Source organism: Aethalodelphis obliquidens, unplaced genomic scaffold, assembly GCF_003676395.1.
Source record: "Aethalodelphis obliquidens isolate GAN/ISIS:26980383/991018 unplaced genomic scaffold, ASM367639v1 scaffold13, whole genome shotgun sequence".
Classification (NCBI taxonomy): Eukaryota; Metazoa; Chordata; class Mammalia; order Artiodactyla; family Delphinidae; genus Aethalodelphis; species Aethalodelphis obliquidens.
Window position 1 is genome coordinate 22,820,362 of NW_020837957.1, and position 13,977 is coordinate 22,834,338.

The window sequence follows — 13,977 nt, forward strand, 5'->3', positions numbered from 1 at the left end:
TCAAGAGCCAAAAAAATTTTCTCTCCTTAACACATCAGTTTACAAACAGTATCTATCATAAGGAAATAAATAAAATTGCCAACCAAGTTATTCACAGCAGCATCCTCTGAAAGATACCCAAATGGGAAATAATAGCAATGTCTAACAATAATAGTAAATTATGTTGTATTCATGTGATGAAACTTTACTCAATCATTTGGGCTTCTGAAATATTTCTTGATATAAGAAAATGCTTTAAAAATACATATCCTCTCACTAGTTATGGAACATTGGCCAAGTTACTCTCTGTACTACCGCTACTTTACCTGTAGTATAAAATGAAGGCATCATAGGATTGATATGAAGCTTAATTGAATGAATATAAGAAGAGTGGTTAGAAGAGGGCCTGGAACAGAAGAATCACTAAGTCAATATTAGTTATCTCATCATCTCCATCTTCATTCTCATTCCAAAACAGTTTTATTTTAAATTATATATATATATATATTTTTTAAATTTTTATTTATTTATTTATTTTTGGCTGTGTTGTGTCTTCGTTGTGGTGCGCAGGCTTCTCATTGTGGTGGCTTCTTCTGTTGCGGAGCATGGGCTCTAGGCACGCAGGCTTCAGTAGTTGTGGCTCATGGGCTCTAGAGCACAGGCTTAGTAATTGTGGCACACAGGCTTAGTTGCTCCGCGGCATGTGGGATCTTCCCAGACTGGAGCTGGAACCCATGTCCCCTGCATTGGCAGGCGGATTCTTAACCACTGCAACACCAGAGAAGCCCCCAAAACAGTTTTGTGGTAGAATGCTTATAATACCTACAATTTTTAAATGTTTACAAAATTGAAAAATTGAATACACAGCATGGTTATACACACACACACACACACACACACACACATATATACATACAGTAATAGGTAATTAAAGTTTCCTTCTTTAAACCTTTAATATTTTCCAATTTCTTTTTATAATAAACACTTATTTATAATCAGAAAAAAGATTTTTACATATTATAAAAAAATCTACATAATACAAATGCCAAAACATGTTGAGAAACAAAAAAAGAAAGGTGATGCCAGAAACTCAAAATGGCAACAAAGGGACTTTCCTGGTGGTTCAGTGGTTAAGACTTCGCACTTCCACTGCAGGGGATGTGGGTTCAATCCCTGGTCGGGGAACTAAGATCCCGCATGGCACAGAGGGTAGCCAAAAGAAAAAAAAATGGCAACAAAGAATGGGCCCTGGGAAGGCAGAAAAGAGCCAGAAATGAGGAAAATGGAGAATATACATTTCTGCAGCATATGGACAACATCTCAGCAGTGCCTTCAGGGGCCAATACACACACCTAGAGATTAGCAAATTTCCAAGTACCTTGTATTGGTCTCCAGAGAAGAGCTCAAAGTTGATTTAAAGAATGATGATCCCAAGTGTACAATTAAACTAATTCTAATATGAAATAGAAGATGTCACAGAGAAGCAAGCCCATAAAACACTCAGGGAGGACAAGAAGCATATGAGCTTTCTTCTTTCCCTTTCCCTATAACTGATTACTGTATTAATTTATCTGGAATGGATTTCTAAAAAAAATTTAAATCTGGCACTTCCCTTCTGTAAAAATATTTGTGTGCCTTAATAAAAATTTGTCCCTTTGGATAAAGATTGGAGTATATGATGCTGGTGCCCACTGGCGGGCATTCATAAAGACTCTTGCCACCTGCATTCACTCATGCCTCATTACATTACCCAAGTTATCCTCAATACATTCTATTTAATATATTCTCTTTTAGAAAGATAGGCATGAAGAGTTAAAATTAAGTTTTCAAACTGAGTTAGGCTTCAGTTATCTGGAAAGTTCCATGACAGTATTAATTCCTGATTGATGCCAGACAATCAAGGCTACCATATACCCATACAAATAATAACAAGGAATATCAGATTGGCTGAGACTGGTTCTCCCAAAACAGCCTATATAGCAGCCTAATGCATCTGCCAAACAGGGTGTTTTCACCTTGGGACCATCTCAGACTTTAGGAAATCATCCCCCAGATATTTTCAGAATCTGATCTAGGTATACAAAGTTGCCAGCAAAACTGATTCTGTATTGGTTCCTGGGTAATCTGCAGTAGAGCTGGTTCTGAGTTCTTTTAGGGCTACCTCACCTTTGCAGTGCTATGTGAGATATGCCCAATATCCTTCAAACAAACAAACAAACAAATAAATATTTAACTAACGTATGTGAGTTGGTTTTCTGTCACATGCAACCAAAGAGTGCTGTTTAAAATATTCATACAATATAGTTAATACTTCAGAAAATAATTCTCTTTTTTGAGCTAAAAAAAAAGAAACATTCATTGTAACCTTTATACAAGAACCTAATTCCTAAATTTTTGTTTCTTACCTATTGGTCTGAGTCTAACACTGTCTAGCTCTTGGAACATAATATTTGTTGACTCGGATTCATTTATTCATTGAGCACAACTTGTAGTGTATGACAGGCATCTTGCTGGAGTCTGGAACTACATGGTCCCTGCTCTTCCAGGGGTTTACAGTTTAGTCAGGGAGACAAAGTAATTTAATGTGATGTGATATGGTATCATGTAATTATGGGACCATAAAGAATAAAAGGAAAACATTTCTGTATATTCAAAGCCAGAAGAGGAGAGGGCACGAAACTGAGGATTAGGAAGGTAATGAGGAAGTAGCTAAGCCTCAGAGGAAGGTTTTGAAGAAAATGCCAAAGATCTTGGACTTTAGTCAGCAGGCAATGGGAAAATGATAGTAAAAAAGCTGCAGCAGGACAAGATCATGTTTTATTGAGAAAAATTAGTGCAGAATATATTGGGAGGAATTAGGGTAAAGACAAGGGGTTCTGTTAGGACAGAGATTGCAATCTCTGAGCTACTGAGCTACCACGGAAAGTTATAATGAGGTAAAATAAAATCATTCAGGATCAACTGATTTTGTCTTTTTCATTAGCTGTTACAAATATCCTACCTTTCTTACATTTTCTTTTACACATAGATAATTTTGGAATGGTTATAACATTATCATTTTAAGTGTATCTCTATGAATCGCATATTATTACATCTTTTCAAAATCTAAGTTGAGAGTCCCTGTCTTACCAAAAATGAGTTTAATGAATTCACATAGGTTTATTTGTTAGAAATTATTTCTACCATCTTCCTTCATATTTTCTATTTTACATATTGTTCTTGTTTCTTCTCTTCCCCTTCTTTACTAACTTCCATTAGATAAACTGAATTTTACTCTGCTGGTTTGAAAATCATACATTATGATTTTAGTCTTCTGGTGGTTATCTCAACTAATTAAGACCCATTTTTATATTTATTATTTATGTATTTATTTCCTACAGTAATATGAAAGCAATATTTATAGTCCCCTCTCCCCTTCACTTCCAACAGAAATGCCTTAGCAGGCTCTTGTGTCTCTCTGGACTCCAATACCAATCTCCCTCATGTTGGTATTTCCTAGCATTTAAATTATGAATTGATAGATTTTTGTTGTTGTTGCTCATTGCTTGCTTAGAAAAGAAATTTTACTAAATTATTTACTCACGTTTAGTTCTTACTGACTTTATTTATTTTGCTTTTTGCTGGAGAATTTCCTTCAAGAGTATTTTTACAGTGTGTATCAGGTGATCTGAGACCTAGTAGTCCTGACATTATTCTTTTCACCTTATACTTAAGCGATAATTTTAAATACTAGGTTTAATTTTTTTCTCTTAATACTTTGAAAATAGTTTTACATTGTTTCTTGTACCTATGGCTGCTGTTGAAAAGTCTGGGCTATATGTGAAGTTGGTCATCAGCAGATAGCATAAACGCATGGAGATCAGCCTTCAGAAAAGTAATTATCAGTGTTCTCTGAGGCTTGAGAAAAGCAACAGTCCAGATAAAGATATATTTATAGGTATAAAGAGTGTTTGAGGGTGTTCACATCTAGTAGCCTCTACTTTCTTTGTGAAGTAGAAATCAAGGGTGTTTGCTGATAGATAAAGAGTTAGGTGAGTTAATAGACGACCAGTATTATTGGTATCCTTTAGATTAGGTCAAAGAACAAAAACATCTTCCTAGAGCAAATAATAGGTTCTTAAACATGCAGTTGAAACATTATATGCCTTTTCAAAACTCTTTTTTTAAATTGAAGTATAGTTGCTTTACAATGCTGTGTCAATTTCTGCTGTACAGCAAAGTGAATCAACCATACATATAACCCCTCTTTTTTTGGATTTCCTTCCCATTTAGGTCACCACAGAGCACCAAGTAGAGTTCCTTGTGCTATACAGCAAGTTCTCATTAGTTATCTATTTTATACATAATAGCGTATATATATCAATCCCAATCTCCCAATTCATGCCAACCCCCTCTTTTCCCCCTTGGTATCCATACGTTTGTTCTCTACGTCTGAGTCTCTATTTCTGTTCTGCAAAAAGATCATCAATACCATTGTTCTAGATTCTACAAATATGCATTTAATATACAATATTTGTTTTTCTCTTTCTGACTTACTTCACTCTGTATGATAGTTCTAGGTCCATCAAATTCTCTGCAAATGACACAATTTCATTCCTTTTTATGGCTGAGTAATATTCCATTGTATGTATGTGCCACATCTTCTTTATCCATTCATCTGTCAATGGAAACTTAGGTTGCTTCCATGTCCTGGCTATTGTAAATAGTGCTGCAATGAACATTGGGGTACATGACTCTTTTCTGAATTATGGTTTTCTCAGGGTATATGCCCAGTAGTGGGATTGCTGGGTCATATGGTAGTTCTATTTTTAGGTTTTTTTTTTTTTTAATTCAAACAGAAAGTCACAAAAATTATAATCATCCTCATCAGTTCACTCAGTCCCATGTAATTAATTTTTTTCATCTTGATGTTTTGTTAGCACTTTTATGAATTCATCAGTTTTCCATTAGAGTTCTGAAAATGCTTATTCATTCAGTTCAGCAGTATAGTCAGCTACCAGAAACCTGTACCTGTCAGAGTCTTCTCCATGAATTCCTTGAAGATGAAACCCTTTTAGAGGAACATTTTTGCAAAAGCATCAGAGTACACCCAGAACTGTCTGTAAATGACAAAACACTTAAAAATGACCACAGTAAAAGATTTGATGAAAGTTCATAATAATGCAGTTGATGAGGAAATTTAGTTATTTCTGAGATATACATTTTAAAGTACTAACTAGAATTACGACATAACATTATACCAGAACATATAAGATTTTTAGGAATTTCATGTAATGTCTGAAACATTTATATTAACATATTTCCATACAATTAACCCAAAGAAAGTTTAGTATTAGTTCTTAATTTTTAAATTTTATTTTATTTATTTTCTCATACAGCAGGTTCTTATTAGTCATCAATTTTATACACATCAGTGTATAACATGTCAATCCCAATCACCCAATTCAGCACACCACCATCCCCATCCCCCCGTGGCTTTCCCCTCTTGGTGTCCATACGGTTGTTCTCTACATCTGTGTCTCAAATTCTGCCCTGCAAACCAGTTCATCTGTATCATTTTTATAGGTTCCACATACATGCATTAATATACGATATTTGTTTTTCTCTTTCTGACTTACTTCACTCTGTATGACAGTCTCTAGATCCATCCACATGTCAACAAATGACTCAATTTCGTTCCTTTTTATGGCTGAGTAATATTCCACTGTATACATGTACCACATCTTCTTTATCCATTCGTCTGTCAATGGGCATTTAGGTTGCTTCCGTGACCTGGTTATTGTAAATAGTGCTGCAGTGAACATTGGGGTGCATGTGTCTTTTTGAATTATGGCTTTCTCTGGGTATATGCCCAGTAGTGGGATTGCTGGGTCATATGGTAATTCTATTTTTAGTTTTTAAGGAACCTCCATACTGTTCTCCATAGTGGCTGTATCAATTTACATTCCCACCAACAATGCAAGAGGGTTCCCTTTTCTCCACACCCTCTCCAGAATTTGCTGTTTGTAGATTTTCTGATGATGCTCATTCTAACTGGTGTGAGGTGATATCTCATTGTAGTTTTGATTTGCATTTCTCTAATAACTAGTGATGTTGAGCAGTGTTTCATGTGCTTGTTGGCCATCTGTATGTCTTCTTTGGAGAAATGTCTATTGAGGTCTTCTGCCCATTTTTGGACTGGGTTGTTTGTTTCTTTAATATTGAGCTGCATGAGCTGTTTGTATATTTTGGAGATTAATCCTTTGTCAGTTGCTTCATTTGCAAATATTTTCTCCCATACTGAGGGTTGTCTTTTCATCTTGTTTATGGTTTCCTTTCCTGTGCAAAAGCTTTGAAGTTTCATTAGGCCCCATTTGTTTATTTTTGTTTTTATTTTCATTACTGTAGCAGGTGGGTCAAAAAAGATCTTGCTGTGATTTATGTCAGAGAGTGTTCTGCCTATGTTTTCCTCTAAGAGTTTTATAGTGTCTGGCCTTACATTTAGGTCTTGAATCCATTTTGAGTTTATTTTTTGGTATGGTGTTAGGGACTGTTCTAATTTCATTCTTTTATATATAGCTGTCCAGTTTTCCCAGGACTACTCAATGAAGAGGCTGTCTTTTCTCCATTGTATATTCTTGCTTCCCTTGTCATAGATTAGGTGACCATGGTGCGTGGGTTTATCTCTGGGTTTCCTATCCTGTACCATTGATCTATATTTCTGTTTTTATGCCAGTACGATACTGTCTTGATTACTGTAGCTTTGTAGTGTAGTTTGAAGTCCAGGAGCCTGATTCCTCCACCTCTGTTTTTGTTTCTTAAGATTGCTTTGGCTATTCGAGGTCTTCTGTGTTTCCATACAAATTGTAAAATTTTTTGTTCTAGTTCTGTGAAAAATGCCATTGGTAATTTGATAAGGATTGCATTGAACTGTAGATTGCTTTGGGTAGTATAGTCATTTTCACAATGTTGATTCTTCCAATCCAAGAACATGGTATATTTTTCCATGTGTTTATGTCATCTTTGATTTCTTTCATCAGTGTTTTACAGTTTTCTGAGTACAGGTCTTTTGCCTCCTTAGGTAGGTTTATTCCTAGGCATTTTATTCTTTTTGTTGTGATGGTAAATGGGATTCTTTCCTTGATTTCTCTTTCTGATCTTTCATTGTTAGTGTATAGGAATGCAGAAGATTTCTGTGCATTAATTTTGTATCCTGCCACTTTACCAAATTCATTGATTAGCTCTAGTAGTTTTCTGGTGGCATCTTTAGGATTTTCTATGTACAGTGTCATGTCTTATGCAAACAGTGACAGTTTAACTTCTTCTATTCCAATTTATATTCCTTTTATTTCTTTTTCTTTTCTGATTGCTGGGGCTAGGACTTCCAAAACCATGTTGAATAATGGTGGCGAGAGTGAACACCTTTGTCTTGTTCCCAATCTTAGAGGGAAAGTCTTCAGTTTTTCACCATTGAGAATGATGTTTGCTGTGGGTTTGTCATATATGACCTTTATTATATTGAGGTAGGTTCCCTCTGTGCCCACTTTCTGGAGAGTTTTTATCATAAATGGATGTTGAATTTTGTCAACAAGAGCTAACAGTGTTAGCTCTTCTCTAAATATTTGATAGAATTTTCCTGTGAAGCCATCTGGTTCTGGACTTTTGTTTTTTGGAAGACTTTTAATCACAGTTTCAATTTCATTACTTGTGAGTGGCCTGTTCATATTTTCTAGTTCTTCTGGTTCAGTATTTGAAAGTTTTACTTTTCTAAGAATTTGTCCATTTCTTCCAGTTGTCCATTTTATTGGCATATAGTTGCTTGTAGTAGTCTCTTATGATCCTTTGTATTTCTGCAGTGTCAGTTGTAACTTTTCCTTTTTCGTTTCTAATTTTATTGATTTGATTTCCTCTCCCTTTTTTTCTTGATGAGTCTGGATAAAGGGTTGTCAATTTTGTTTATCTTCTCAAAGAACCAGCTTTTAGTTTCATTGATCTTTGCTATTGTTTTCTTCATTTCTATTTTATTTATTTCTGCTCTGATCTTTATGATTTCTTTCTTTCTACTGACATTGGGTTTTGTTTGTTCTTCTTTCTCTGGTTACTTTAGGTGTAAGGTTAGATTGTTTATTTGAGGTTTTGCTTGTTTCTTGAGGTGAGATTGAATTGCTCTAAACTTCCCTCTTAGAAATGCTTTTGCTGCATCCCATAGGTTTTGGGTCATCGTGTTTTCACTGTCATTTGTTTCTAGGTGTTTTTTAAAACTTCCTCTTTGATTTCTTCAGTGACCTCTTGGTTAATTAGTAGCATATTGTTCAGCCTCCTTGTGCTTGTGTTTTCTACAGCTTTTTTCCTGTAATTGATTTCTAATCTCATAGTGTTGTGGTTGGAAAAGATGCTTGATATGATTTCAATTTTCTCAAATTTTCTGAGGCTTGATTTGTGACCCAAGATGTGATCTATCCTGGAGAATGTTCCATCTGCACTTGAGAAGAAAGTGTACTCTGCTACTTTCAGATGGATTGTCCTATAAATATCAATTAAGTCTATCTGGTCTAATATGTCATTTAAGGTGTGTGTTTCCTTATTAATTTTCTGTCTGGATGATCTATCCATTGGCGTAAGTGGAATGTTAAAGTTCCACACTATTATTGTGTTACTGTCGATTTCCTCTTTAATGGCTGTTAGCATTTGCCTTATATATTGAGGTGCTCCTATGTTGGGTGCATAAATATTTACAATTGTTATATCCTCTTCTTGGAATGATCCCTTGATCATTATGTAGTGTCCTTCCTTGCCTCTTGTAACAGTTTTTATTTTAAAGTCTGTTATAAGTATTGTCTGATATAAGTATTGCTCCTCTAGCTTTCTTTTGATTTCCATTTGCATGGAATATATTTTCCCATCCCCTCACTTTCTCTCTGTATGTCCCTAATTCCAAAGTGGGTCTCTTGTAGACAGCAAATATACGGGCCTTGTTTTTGTATCCATTCAGCTAGTCTCTGTCTTTTGGTTGGAGCATATACATTTAAGGTAATTATTGATATGTATGCTCCTCTCACCATTTTCTTATTTGTTTTGTTTTTGTAGGTCTTTTTCTTGCCTTGTGTTTCCGCCTGGAGAAGTTCCATTTGCCTTTGTTGTAAAGCTGTTTGGTGGTGCTTAATTCTCTTAGTTTTTGCTTGTCAGTAAAGCTTTTGATTTCTCTCTCGAGAAAAAGGAATGAGATCCCTGTTGGGTATAGTAATTTTGGTTGTAGGTTTTCCCTTTCATCACTCTAAATGTATCCTGCCACTCCCTTCTGGCCTGCAAAGTTTCTGCTGAAAAATCAGCTGATAACCTTATGGGAATTCCCTTGTATGTTATTCGTTGCTGCTTTTTCCCTTGCTGCTTTTAATATTTTTCTTGGTATTTAATTTTTGTTAGTTTGATTAATATGTGTCTCAGCATGTTTCTCCTTGGGTTTACCCTGTATGGGACTTTCTGTACTTCCTGGCCTTGCCTGACTATTTCCTTTCCCATGTTAGGGAAGTTTTGGGCTATAATCTCTTCAAATATTTTCTCAGATCTCCTCTCTCTCTTCTTCTTCTGGGACCCCTATAATTCGAATGTTTGTGTGTTCAATATTGTCCCAGAGGTCTCTGAGACTGTCTTCAATTCTTTTTATTCCTTTTTTCTTTCTTCTGCTCTGTGGCAGTTATTTCCAGCATTCTATCTTCCAGCGCACTTGTCTGTTCTTCTGCCTCAGTTATTCTGCTATTGATTCCTTCTAGTATATTTTTCATTTCAGGTATTGTGAATGTGAACAATCAATGTTAATGTGAAAAATCAATGATTGTTTGTTCTTTAGTTTTTCTAGGTCTCTGTTAAACATTTCTTGGATCTTCTCGATCCATGCCTCCATTCTGTTTCCGAGATCTTGGATCATCTTTACTATATTACTCTGAGTTCTTTAGCAAAGTCTTTTCCCTCTGAAGGGTAGGGCCATATCAGGTGGTGTGCTTTGGGGTGTCTGTGAGTTTATTATGATTTTAGGCAGCCTTTCTGCTGATGGGTGGAGCTGTGTTCCTTTCTTGCTGGTTGTTTGGTGTGAGGTGTCCAGCACAGGATCCTGTAGGCAGCTGGGTAGAGCTGGGTTTTGGTGTCAAGATGGATACCTTCAGGTTTCCTCTAGCGTTGGTCCCTTTTTTAATTCCTGTTTTCTTTTTTCTTTCTTTCATCCTACTCAGTTGGGTGGGGATTTTTCCTGTCCTTTTCGGTGTCTCAAGTCTTCCACTAATATTCAGCAAGTGCTATGTGAGAATTTTTCCATTTGTAGATGTATTCTTGATATACTTGTGAGGAGAGACAAATTCCACATCCTCCTATTCCAGCATCTTGATTCTTCTGTGTCTTTCACAACTCTTGAAGGGAGTTTAAGCAACATTTCTTAAGTCTGTCTTGGTTTGTGTGTCTGATGAGAAAAGCCTTAAAGTATAAAACTTGGTTCCTGTTCTTGGCCCTGTATTTTTCCATATGGACAAGATCATCCTCCATAGGACAGAATGAAAGTATCTCTGAGAGAAGTAGAAACAAAGGAAGGAGACAGAATGTTCAAGTCCCTGGTTTTGGCTCTTCCTGAAAACTAGCTGCATCTTGACTTTCCCATAACTTCTTGTCTAGTCCTTTTTTGGATTCCCTGAGTCAATAAATTCCACTTAATTCCTTAAGTCAATCTGAGGTAAATTTCTCTTTAATGGAACCGAGACTTCACACGAGTGAATGATTATTACAAATGAATATGACAAATAGAAGCAGTGTAGGAGTTCAGAGGAGAGATATTTGTTTGGACTAGAAGGTCAAGGAAGGTTTTTTGGCCTTACTTGAGGTGGGACAAAGATCAGATCAAGTTTGGAGAGCTAGGGAGCCAACAATCATGACAAATTGCAGAGGCATTCAAATACTAAAAGTGAATAAACTGAATTTGAATTTAAACCCTACAAATAAAAGTGAATGTGGAAGACAGAATAATTGCCTCCCAAACATGTCCATGTCCTAGTGTTCACAACGGTGAATGTGTTACCTTCCATGGCAAAAGGGACTTTGCAGTTGTGATTTACTTAAGGACCTTGAGGTGGAGAGATTATCCTGGTTTTCAGGTGTGTCCAGTGTAATAAAAATGGTCCTTGTAAGGGAAACAGGAAGGCAGGAGAGTCAGAGAAGATGTGATGATGGAAACAGAAGTCAGAAACAGAGAGACAGAGAGAAAGACTTGAAGATACTATATTTATGGCTTTGAAGATAGAGGAAGAGGTTAAGAGCCAAGGAATGCAGGTGGCCTCTAGAAACCAGAAAAGGCAAGGAAACAGCTTCTCCCCTAGAGCCTCCAGAAGAAACCAACCCTGTCGACACCTTAGCCCAACTGACCCACCTCAGACTTCTGACTTCCAGAATCATAAGAAAATGAATTTGTGTGGTTTTAAATCACTAAGCTTGAAGCAATTTCTTACAACAGAAAGAGGAAACTAACACAGTGGGACAAGAGTGATTTGATTTTAAGATACGTATGCTGTGCTATAAGCTGATTACTCCCAGATCTCTGATTCTAAGAGCTCTCCCCAAGTACCAAGGTATGCATGTGTGCACGCACACACACACACATTTATGTATCTGGTTGTGTGTGTGTGTGTGTGTGTGTGTGTGTGTAGTTCTTTACAGGTCTTTTCTATCTAGATGTTCTTTGACACCTCAAACTCAATTTGTCCAAAACTGAATTACTAAATTTCTTTCTGCTTCCCATTCCCCAACCCACTTTTTTTCTTTTTCTTATTTTCTTCCTGAATGAGTGGGAATAGGGGGTCTCAACTCTCCACCAAGGTAGCCAAGTCAGAAAACTGGGAGTCATCTGATTTTCTCTCTCTCTTTTCACCCTCAGTCACCAAGTTCTAGAGACTATATCCTGTATTCCCTCTTAAATTCATATCCTTCCTCTCTATTCCTACCAATATCACCTTAGTTTTGGCAGTATACTCTCTTGTCTGGATTAGAACAGAACTTCATCACTAGTTGTCTTCCAAGCAACACCAGCAGCAGGAGCCCTCCAGCCCCTTCCCAGTTTATCCTCTATATGCTGCCAGAGTTCTATCCATCTGTACAGTCTAACTAGGTCATGTCTTTTCTTAAAAGCTTTTCAAGGTTCTTCAGCAACTCCACAGTTGACCCCATAAAGCCTAATCCTTATTTTATGGCATTTCAGTCTTTCACATAAGCTCCTGAACACTAGAATTGTGTCATGGTTGCTATGCAATCCTGACACATGTCATAGTACCAGGTATATAGTAATAACTAAATAAATTTCAAAAATAAACTTCTCTATTTTTCCAGCATCCTCTCAGGCCATTCCTCACTTTATCCTTCACAATCTGATGACAACAGACTTATCATTGTTCCCCAGGCAGTCAGTGCTAGTTCACCTGCATGGCTACAATACTGTTTCCCCTGTCAGGAATGCCTGTCCCGCTCCCCCACATTGTTATCAGGAAAGCAGAGTCATCTGACAAAGCCCTATTGAGGCATTGCTTCCCCTTGAAGTTTTCTCTAATCACCTACCCCATTGGCCTCAAACTCTCTTCTCTGTACTATTTCTGAGCCTCACTTTCCTCATTTGTAAAATAAAAAAAATTTCTTAAGCACTTACTATGTGTCGGATAATTTCCTGGCACTGGAGATTCAGCAGTGAATAAAAAGACAAAATATCTACCTTATATTCCACTACTACTACTGCTCTTTACATGATGACAATGCTGGATAAATATAAAAAGAATTCACCATGTTCCAGGCACTATTTTAGGTGCTTTATAATATGAACTCATTTAATCTTCACAACAACTATGAGCCAAGAGTCATTATTATTCCTATTCTACAGATGAGGAAAGAGATTTAGCAACCTGTTTAAAATCATACTACTGGTAAAAGTGATCAACCCAGTATTCAAACTCAGGAAGTCTGGTTCTAGAAACTACGCTCTCAACCACAATGTCATATATATTTCTGTTAGGTATTGCATTGAACCAAATTGCAATCATCGATCTCCATGTCTGTCTCCCATGCTAATCTGTGCCTTCACTAAAGCCAAGGACTATATTTAATTTGTTTTTATATCCCTAAGGCCTACCACAGTGAGAGTTTATAGTCAGTAGGGACTGAACAAATGTTTGTTGAACTACAGGAACCCCAGTTTCAGTCAAGCTACCTAATAAAGGAAAGAATACTGTGCTAAGTGCTAAAGTTATTAATTTAAACGTAAAATAATAGAAAGATGTTAAACTTTCATCCTCTTAAGTTCCTGATTTTTTATTGTGGTAAAATATACATAACGTAAAATTTACAATTTTAACCACTTTAGGTGTATGGTTCTGCTGTATTAAGTACATGCACATTGTTGTGCAACTATCACCACTATCCATATCCAGCACTTTTACTTCTTCCCAAACTGAAACTCCATACCCATTAAACAATTATTTCCCCTCCAATCTCCCCCCAGGCCTTGGTAATCACCAATCTATGAATTTGACTATTCTAGATACCTCACATAAGTGGACTCAGTCAGTATTTGTCCTTTTGTGACTGGTTTATTTCACTTAGCATAATGTTTTCAAGGTTCATCCTTGTTGTGGCACATGTCAAAATTGCTTTCCTTTTTAAAGATGGATAATATCATTCTGTTGTATGGATATAGCACATTTTGTTTAGCCATTCATCCATTGATGGACACATGAGTTGCTTCCACTTTTGGCTATTGTGAGTCATGCTGCTATGAACATGGGTTTACAAATATCGCTTCCAGTGCCTGCTCTCAGTTCTCTTTGGTGTATACCTAGAAGTAGAATTGCAGGATCTCATGACAATCCTATGCTTAATTTTTTTTGAAGAGCCATCATACTGTTTTCCATAGCAACTGTACCTTTTTTCATTCCCACCAGCAATGCACAAGGGTTCCAATTCCTCTACATCTTCACCAACAGTTATTTTCTGTTTTTTTTT